This window comes from Python bivittatus, unplaced genomic scaffold (assembly GCF_059951505.1).
Source record: "Python bivittatus isolate LINGU-HERP-01145 unplaced genomic scaffold, Pbiv_v1 ctg000700_np1212, whole genome shotgun sequence".
NCBI lineage: Eukaryota > Metazoa > Chordata > Lepidosauria > Squamata > Pythonidae > Python > Python bivittatus.
The window spans coordinates 78,319,436-78,329,922 of NW_028277098.1; positions in this window are offsets into that span (position 1 = coordinate 78,319,436).

A 10,487-nucleotide genomic window follows, 5' to 3' on the forward strand; every position below is an offset into this window, starting at 1 on the left:
GCGTGGACTTTAACTCCCAGAATGCTGGCTGGGGAATTCTGAGAGTTGAAGTCCATACATCTTAAAATTGCCAAGTTTGAAAAACCCTGCACTAGTTGAAAAATCCCATACTGTTTAAAGCATACAAAACATTTTAGAGTAAAAGCATTGCAAATGTTCCCCTGCCACCTTGCATATTTGAAAAATTAAATCAAATTTTAAGCCAAAAGATGAATACTAAATAGAATTTGTTACTGGCATTATTTGTGCTACCATAGAGCTACTGCAAAGAAAATTCCTCTTTTAATTCCCAGTGGGATCTGGGGAATGAATATTATACAGGGGGTCCATAGATAGATCAAACTCCTAACTTCCAAATTCTAAATAAAAAAGGGACATTTCTGGCTCTTGTAAAACCCAAGTATCAAGAAAATAAAAATAGATATATGTCGAGTTATTATTTTGTTCAATCACTCTAGTCTGCTCTCATCTTTCAGTGTTTAATTAAGGAAATCAAACTGATCCATCATTTGTGGGCAAGTTCTTACATAAATACGTATATAGATACAGTGGTACCTCGGTTCACGAACTTAATTCGTTCCACGATTCTGGTCGTGAACTGAATTGGTCGCGAACCGAATCAAATTTCCCCATAAGGTTCAATGTAAATAAGGTTAATCTGTTCTGCCCCTACGAACATGGTCGTGAACTGAATTGGTTGCCAACCAAATCAAATTTTCCCATAAGGTTCAATGTAAATAAGGTTAATCCGTTCTGAACCATATGTATTTTTTTTTTTTAACCACAAAAATATGAAACAAAGTACAGGCAATCTCATGTAGAGGAAACCACGACCACATGTCAGAGCAGGAAAGATGGCCGCGGGTCGTGTTCATCACCCGATGCGGAGTTTGCGAACGGAAGCAAAATTTTGCAAATGGTTCTGTTCGTGAACCGAATTGTTCGTGAACAGAAGCATTCGTGAACCGAGGTATTACTGTATAAGTTCAGAGTACAAACAATGCCTTAAATCAAATCAAACAAACAAAAAAATAAAACTCAGTGTTATAAAATCACTGGACAGGGTGCCTTTATTATGCATGAGTAGGCTGAATTGATTGTTGGAATGACCTGTTCTGAAATGTTACCTCATCATGGAATAGTGAGGCACTCTGACTCAACACCCCCAGTCCCAAGCATTGTGCTTCAATTTGTCCAGGTACTTCACTTTGGTGGAAGCATCTTCCATAGATGTGTTAAAGACTGGAGCCAAAAGGCTACTGAACCTGTCAAATCAATAGAGCGCAGCAGCTGCAATGTGACAGCTGGAAACATGGCATTATCTTGCTTAGTGGAGCCATGTTGAAAGGGTGTTTTGTCAAAGCATCTGTTGAAAGGAAGTACCCAGCCACAGAACTCAGTGAAACTTGTTTCTAATTAAATATGAATTAGGATATACTTCAGTAACGGCATCATGCACACTTATTCCTTGAATTTGAATAAAAAATGTAGGAGGGCGCTGAAAGAGTATATAAAATAATTTAGGCAGAATGCTAGCTCTTTTCACAAAGCAGTCCCAATACTGACAAATGCAATTATAAGCAGGGAAGCAAATATTTGATTAAAACAAATCATGTATACTCATTGCAACACATTTGGGGAATAAAAAATATATACATTTATTGTCTCATGAATTAATCCTATGGAAAGACCCTTATACAAGGCAACTATGAATCTTGTTATCAGAATATAGTGCAGGGCTAGCCTGTAAGCAAAACCTGCTCTGTTTTAGATAAAACAATCAAAGCAAATTGCTAATAAAATGTGCTTTCATGACATGTCAAAGCTGAAATGATTTTTAGTGACAAGGCTTTAGATGGACACAAATGTACATTTCTGTCTCATCCTCTCTGGCTCCTGTGGAATGTGGCTTTCTTTCAGTGAGTGTACAACCTTTAAATAATACCGTCATGTCATGGCCATTGATAGCATCAACTTCTGAGGCCAGGAGAACAACACAGTGATACTGGCACGGAACCATTTTCAAGTTCTCTCTGCAGTAAACAAGAAGAGACTTGTGAAATTGGGAGAAGTGGCATGCAGCCACCTTGTTTGCCAACTGATTACAAAAAATCTATATCTATTTCCATTCCATTCTTTCACAGAACTAGATGTCAGGTGAAGAATAATTCAAGGCCAAATGTTGCACAATAGATTTCATTGGTGTTACATCTGCTTATACAAAATCCCTTGCGGGGACAGAAGCCTATTTATTTCAGCTATGTTGGTTATCATAGGACCTGCATGACATCTAAAGTAAACATAATGATAGGTTCCATGAATTGATGGTGCATACTGTAGGCTGCATTCTTATGCATATCTTCCAATCTTTGCTTCTTACCTTGGCATGGCATCCAACAGAAATTAGATTAGGGCTTGAAGACAGTTAATTCATCGATTCAGCATTTTCCCATAAGCTGTAGCTGCCTGCCTGCATCATACCTGCTGCGCATTGCTGTTTGTTCCTAACCATTATGATATTAAAATGATTAAACATGCATTATGACATCAAAACACAAGCTCTGCCCTTTCATACTTATGACGTTGCATGCAAAGATGCAAGAGGCAGAGTTTGCACTGAAACATCACAACATAGATTTTGTCACTTGCCCCCTCTGTCCTCTCATGCTGACACTTATCCTGTTGCAAATTCTGAAGCTCTCTTTCCTACATACTGAGTCTGAATGTAGAGTATAATCAAAACCAGATGTGGCTTCTTGTACCCTATTGTCATACCATAGCAGAATGGAGAATTCCATGCCCTGCATGATAACCCACCAATGACCTCCTGATCTACAATAGACAATAAGGTCATCAGTGGTGTGTCACATGCCACATTGCTTTCTCTAGTCAGTTAAAGCACTAAGTAGAGTGCTGTTATCTATGACAGGACTTCCCTTCCACTTTCCTCTACTCTCTCCAGCTTTCTGCTCCCAACTTCACCATTAAAAAAAGATACAGATCTCCAGAATTGTTGCAGGGTCACAACAGCAGTGCTTATTCTCTTTAAGGCAGGTTAGCCTCTCTGCCAATAGACTTGATGGAAATATACTGTAGCTTGCAACAATTAAACTGAACAAAACATCTTGAGTTAAAGCCACATATATACACAACAAAAGAACTGAAGTCTTTTTAGCGCCCCCCTCAAACTCCCACACAACAGTGTAGAAAATAATTCCTCTTAGTCCAAAAAAGAAACATGCAATTCTTGTTTGCTTGATAACTCTGTAGTCAGACCGTCCAAGTTCTTTCTGTTCATCAAACTGCAAGCACTTCAGTTCCACTTTGGCAATCAGCTCTAGCACCAAACAACAAAACAACTGTAACCACAATTTTATAAATAGCAGCTTTTAAAAGATGCCTCCAAGACAACAAAAACTCTCCAATTCAGTTTTCAACAACTCTTGCTCCAAACTTCCTCTTAAATGATAACTGTGCCCTTTCAGAGTTGAGGTAGGCACATTGTATGGGTGACAGACATACACAGCAGAGGTGGGTTGGAAGTTTGGCCCTTTCTCTAAGTGAAATAAGTCAGGGCTCTGTTTCTTGGCTGTGTTAACATCTATGGTAATAGTTTTACTCGGCAACCATATATATTTATTTGTATTGTTTGTATTGTTTTATGTTTTTATGATTGTATGCTACTCAGAGTCACTCGTTGAGATGGGTGGCTATAGAAATCAAATAAATAAACTAACAAACTAGGGGGCAGCAAATTTCTGATTCTTTTTGAAGATGAAACCCCAGCCATATCCCCTTATTATTCTAAAAATGTCTTTTTTTCGCCAATGCTTGGAATCCAATGGTAATAAAGTTGTGCTGCTATGAAGAGCAAAGAGCATGGTAGGTCATCAGTGGTGGTAGCATTAGACTCTGCTTTCTGTATGGTCTGTGTATGGGCATATACAGACATGCATATAAGCACCTTTTATGGAGCCTTCATTGTGCTGTGTGGTGTCCCAGACAAGGATTAGGGACAGGTATGAATGTTAGTGTCTCCAGTTAGCCTTCCTGACTATTCACTTTCTTTCCTTTCAGGCAGGTAGCATTACAATCAAATGAGAAAGGAAAATATATGTCTGGCTCTTTTGATCAAGGAATAAGAAATAGTTTTGGGTACTTTAAAAAATGCAAGAAGGATTCCATACAGGTCTGTAACAAACAGAGATTGCTACATTGTCACAGCACCAGACTGACAGCAGACAGGCATGGCGATGTCATAATGCAAACTCCACCCTTACATATTTGTGTCTCAATATCTGAGGCAAACTTGTGTGAATTTTTGCCTCATGTCATAACACCGGTTTTGCCACTTGCCCTCCCATAGATGCCTATGAATAAATCATAAAATTCTGCTTAGCATATTTTTAAATATATGTAAAATGTAGAGGTGGATATATGAAGCATTCGCTTCAGAATTTGATTTGTGTAGAATGTGGATAATTTATTATTTTTGATTCCAGTGTTACTGGACTCTACCTAACGAATAAAAGCTTACTGAATTGTGTAAATGGGAGCATCCTCTCTATTTCTGCATATATGCACACACACATATATACATCGTCTACACGCACACACCCAGCTAGACAAACAGATATCATATATTTATATCATATAAAGCTTGTTGGATATAGCTCAACTTGCCTGATCTATAATGGCATGTAAACTAAAAGAATAAATCATTTAAAAAAGTAGTTGCATTTTAACTCCACTTGTAATTTTTGAAACAAATTTTCCTCCAAGAGGCTGTCCACTGTGGTTAACTTTACATGAAAAGGGCACAGTTTAAAAGTCAGCCATGCCTCTATACCTTTTATACAGAAATCCATGATCCTCCTCTGCCACACGGGGTTACCGTCATAACAAATCAAACTGCAAAGAACGATCTGAGAGACTGCTCTTTAACAGCCTGTAAAAATCAGCATGTCCTTTGAATGCACTGCCCTGAGAAAACTCCTAGAAATCACACAGGCATGGTCACAGCATGTGCCTGGCGATCTCTGTAATGGGAAATGACATATTTACATTGAAAGCTTTATATGTTCTTGGCCTTAAGCACGAAGGAGACAACAAATGTATGTGCAGGAAGCTTTTTAGCAGTCAGAGGCATTGGGAAGGAACATTGTCTCTCTGTTAATAACACAGTCGCTGTCTTGCTAACTCACCAAGGGGGAAAATGTATAGCTATTGCAGTGCTAGAATTTGTCCCCCCCCCCCCAATGTCATTTGGGGGTGGGTTTGCTGAAGCCCAAATATATTATCAGAATTTTATTACGATTTATGGTGTGCAGTATAATTTGGCTGGCAGTGATCTTTTAGGTATTGGTAACTGATGGTGTATGAAAATAAAATATTCAGTCATGATAAATTTTGGATTAAATCATAATGTCAGCTGTCTGAATACGAAAGTGAAAACTTTCAACTTTAAGATATCCTTATAGTCAACATTTAAATCATGATGTGGCTTGGCACAGTTTAAGAAAATCAAGAGGCAATAATGGGAGGGAGACAGTCTGATGTACCAATGAGAGGAATATCAAGAGTAGAAATGGAAGACATTTGGCAGGCTTCTCATTCATACCTTTCAATTCAGAGGGCAAGCATCGTCTCAGTTTAGTCTTTACTTTGGGTTGAGAAGGGATGGACTGGACTGAGGGTGTTATAATTATCTAGCTGTTATGATCAGACCACCATCTGGTGAAATCTGGTCTCATGCAGTTTATCCCCTGCATGGAAGAAGGATCCATTAAGAAGATCTGCTCATTGAAAACCTATGAAATGAAATAGATTCTTAAATGTCCTAGGGGAATTTACATAAATCTAAGGGGAATCAGATAAAGAGGGATTGGATAAATTAATGGAGGACAAGTCTGTAAAGAGCTGTCACCCCTGATGACTCTTTGTTGGCTCTGGCTTGGAGACAGCATGGCTCCAAATTCCAATTGTAGGAAAATAAGAGAGGGAGAAGAGTACATCTCTACCTTCTGCTTCTCAGGATCTCAGAGGCTTCCAGTTGGTCACTGTGAGAAACAAATTATTGGACTAAGATGGAACTTAACCTGATCTGGCAGCTCTATATTGTACTTAGGGTCAGGGCTTTTGATCCTGTTGAGACCTTGTTAATATATGAAATGGAGAAGCAGAAGAGACTAGTTATATGGATGTCCCTAAATGTCCTATTGAGAGCTCTGGGGGATGAAAAATGACAGAAAACAGATAGATCCAAAGTGATGGACAACCAGCCATATACAGTCATGTGAAAAAGAAAGTACACCCTTACTGTTTCCACAGGTATGAAGAGGCTAAGTAGCAGCCAGGTGCTGCTAATCAAATGTCCTTGATCAACTGATCATCAGCAAGTGTGACTACCTCTATAAAAGCTGAAGTTTTAGGAGTTTGCTGGTCTTGAGCATTGAGGTGTGTGTTAACACAATGTCAAAGAGTAAAGATATCAGCAATGATCTTAGAGAAGCAATTGTTGCTGCCCATCAATCTGGGAAGGGTTATAAGGCCATTTCCAAACAATTTAAAGTCCATTATTCTACAGTGAGGAAGATTATTCACAAATGGAAAACATTCCAGACAGTTGCCAATCTTCCCAGGAGTGGACATCCCAGCAAATTCACCCCAAGGTCAGACTGTGTAATGCTCAGAGAAATTGCAAAAAATCCAAGAGTTACATCTCAGACTCTACAGGCCTCAGTTAGCATGTTAAATGTTAAAGTTCATGACAGTACAATTAGAAAAAGACTGAACAAATATGGTTTGTTTGGAAGGGTTGCCAGGAGAACGCCTCCTCTCTCTAAAAAAAATATGGCAGCATGGCTTAGGTTTGCAAAGTTGCATCTGAACAAATCACAAGACCTCTGGAACACTGTCCTTTGGACAGACAAGACCAAAGTGGAGGTGTTTGGCCATAATGCACAGTGCCATGTCTGGCGAAAATCAAACACAGCATATCAGCACAAATATCTCATACCAGCTGTCAAGCACGGTGGTGGAGGGGTGATGATTTGGGCTTGTTTTGCAGCCACAGGACCTGGGCACCTTGCAGTCATTGAGTCGACCATGAACTCCTCTGTATACCAAAGTATTCTAGAGTCACATGTGAGGCCATCTGTCCGACAGCTAAAGCTTGGCCAACATTGGGTCATGCAACAGGACAATGATCCCAAGTACACTAGCAAATCTACAACAGAATGGCTGAAAAAGAAAAGAATCAAGGTGTTGCAATGGTCCAGTCAAAGTCCAGATCTCAACCCGATTGAAATGCTGTGGTGGGACCTCAAGAGAGTTGTCCATAAACAAATGCCCTCAAACCTCAATGAACTGAAGCAATGCTGTAAAGAAGAGTGGGCCAAAATTCCTCCTCAATGGTGTGAGAGACTGATAAAGTCATACAGGAAACAATTTTTTCAAGTTATTGCTGCTAAAGGTGGTTCTACAAGCTATTGAATCATAAGCTGTACGAGTTTTTCATACATGGCTTCTCCATCTTGGCTTTCTTTTTGTAAAATAAATGATGACATGGTATAATATGTCATATGTTGTTGTTCACCTGAGGTTGTATTTACCTACTTTTGAGAACTGCTAAGGACCAGATGATTTTTATTATGTCCTGATACGTAAAAGCATAGAACTCAAAGAGGGTGTACTTTCTTTTTCACATGACTGTACTTAACCTGAAATGAATTATATGCAGTCATACTTATTGCATGGCAGTAAAGTAAAACTCTGCAAAAAGGCTTATTTTATAGCCTCCATTGAAAACTCAAGTAGCCATCCAACAGACCCTCTTTGATCAAGAGTTTAATATCATATATCCTGGAAAACCCAAAGCTATATCCCTAAAGATCTGCTGTGATAAATTTTTGAGTTGCTGTAAAGATAAAATCTCTTCATAGGTCTTCATAGTGACTTAAATGCTGTTGTTTTTTTTTAATACAGTAGTTGCTGAGATATCCAGTGCACTATCTAACTGCATAAGATTACTTTCTGTAACCAATATATACTTACAGTAACATTATATTGGGGCTGTAATATAAGGTGGGACTACAACTCATCATCTCCCAGTTTCTAGCCTGTTGCCTTAACCACTACACCAAACTGATTCTCACCATGCAACTACAAATTCTTTAAAAAAAAATTGACCGTCAAATGACAAACATCAACATTAAATAAAATTGAGTGCATGGATATCAAATGTTTGGAGAACTTTTGGATAATACACAAATAGATATCTCTGAAAACTCCTCTATAGCAGACCTCCCCTTCTGGAAGCAAATTCATTTTATGGCTTATTAAAAATATGTCATTTTGAATAAAGCAGTGGGTATAAATGCTAAGGTAAAGTTTATTTTTAACATGGAAACATTATGATAGAAGAGCAAACTACTGTAAACAATTGCAACATCCTTCAAAGTTATTTGCTGCAAGGAGGTTTTCTTGTTTTCTTTCCTAGGAGGGCTATAGCAAAGGACACAAAGAAATTTACTTAATGAAGTTTCCCATTGATGCCTAATCTTATATGCATTTTTATGACAAAAATTACAAAAGATATTCCAGAACGCTAAAATATTTTTATTTCAGTTACACTAGTAACTGAAATACACTAGTTTATTTGAGTTAGCACTGGATTTTGCTATCATTTAGACTAGTACTATTCTTTGATAGTAAGAAATTAATACCCATTATTTCAATATATATTTCAAATTACTTTAGAAATTTGGAAAAAGGAGAAACAATTTTTTGCTCCTTAACTTATTCCTCTTCTCAATTACTGGAATATTCCCTTTTTAAATATAGGAATAAATATGTTCAATATAAAGAATAGGAAAATACAGGATTTTATACAATTAGGCTTAATTATAGATGGAAAATATATCCATTTCAAAGTGCCTAGTTCATTTCAGATTACTCAGATTCCATCATTCCTTTGAAAAATATATTGATCTAGTTAATTAAGACCGTTACAATATTTTAAAAAATAGTATACAGTAGTTCACAAAACTTTAGCCATCTCTGGACAAACTGCATATTTCAATTAATTCCTAGCAAGTGAAATATGATGCAACTCATAGATGTTACAAAGTTAAACAAAACACCTTTCTACATGTTTGAATACATACATACTATTTATGTCCACTTGTTGACAGATTCAAAGTAAAAGTGAGCCTGATTAAGGCAAGTGACTATGACAGGTGCAAAGGTTTGGACATCCTTTTAGTTAATCCTTCTTTGGCAGTAATAACCACTCATAAACATTTGTTGCAGCTATGAAAGTCTTTCTCTTCTTGTTTTTGGAATGTTTTCCCACTCTTCCTTTCAGAAGTCTTCTAGCTTAAAAATATTCTTGGCCCTCCTGACATACATTGTCTGTTTGAGATCAAACCAGAGATTTTCAATTATACTGAAACCTGGGGACTGTGATGGCTATTTCAAAGTGTTTATCTTTCTTTCTTGTAAGTACTATATGATTGATTTGTACCTGCCATAGTCAGCTTTGTCTTATTTTAAATCTGTAAACACACATTGCAACATGCCCCTTTCATATGCTTTGCACAGCCTTAACCTATACCAGCAAAAATAAATTTTACTCTTTTCTCAGTGATATCAAAATCAATCTGATAATAATAAAGATTTATGGAATTCATCAGATCTACCCAGGAATTTAATAGTAATTCTTGGTAAGATACTGATAATGACATGACTAGAATTACAAGGATAAATTCTTTCACCATAGAAGGCCTTCACAATATTTTTCCAGGGAAAATGCTAAAAGCAGATCCTTATAAGATAGGACTATGAGGTGAAGAAATGGCTTTCTTCATCCATCCTCCAGCCACCTCTAAGGCTTCTTGAATAACTGGAAGCCTACGCTTCCTCCAAGTCTTGTCTCTAAGGCTTCTTGAATAACTGGAAGATTGTACCTAGCACTGCATCATGAACCTGCATCATCAATTTTCTCTTATTCTCCTGTTTCCTTTCTTTTGTTTCTTGTTTCTGTTTGCTGCATTCTGTATAACACTGCATATCCAAAAAGAGAAGAGAATGATGAGCATGTTTGTCTGTCTTGTTATTGTAGTTTAGATTTGGTTCATTTTATTTCCCACCTTTTCTCCATGAGCTCAAGAAAGCTTACATGGGCACCTTTCTTCATTTTATCCCTACAACAGCAACCCTGGGAAGGACGTTGGGCTAAGAGAACAGAATTAGCCTGAAGGCACCTGAAAAAATTTCCATGGCTGAGAGAGCACTTCAACATATGTCTCCTGAGTCCTAGTCCAACACCTTAACCACCACACCAGAGTGCCTGTCTTAACTATCCATTTAAACAGATGACAATAACTGAATAGTCCAAAAGAAAGAAAATCTCTCCCTGGGAAGGTAACTGTCTGAACTATATGAATATTCCTCCTGCATCACCAGACTGTGAAACAACAGTCTTT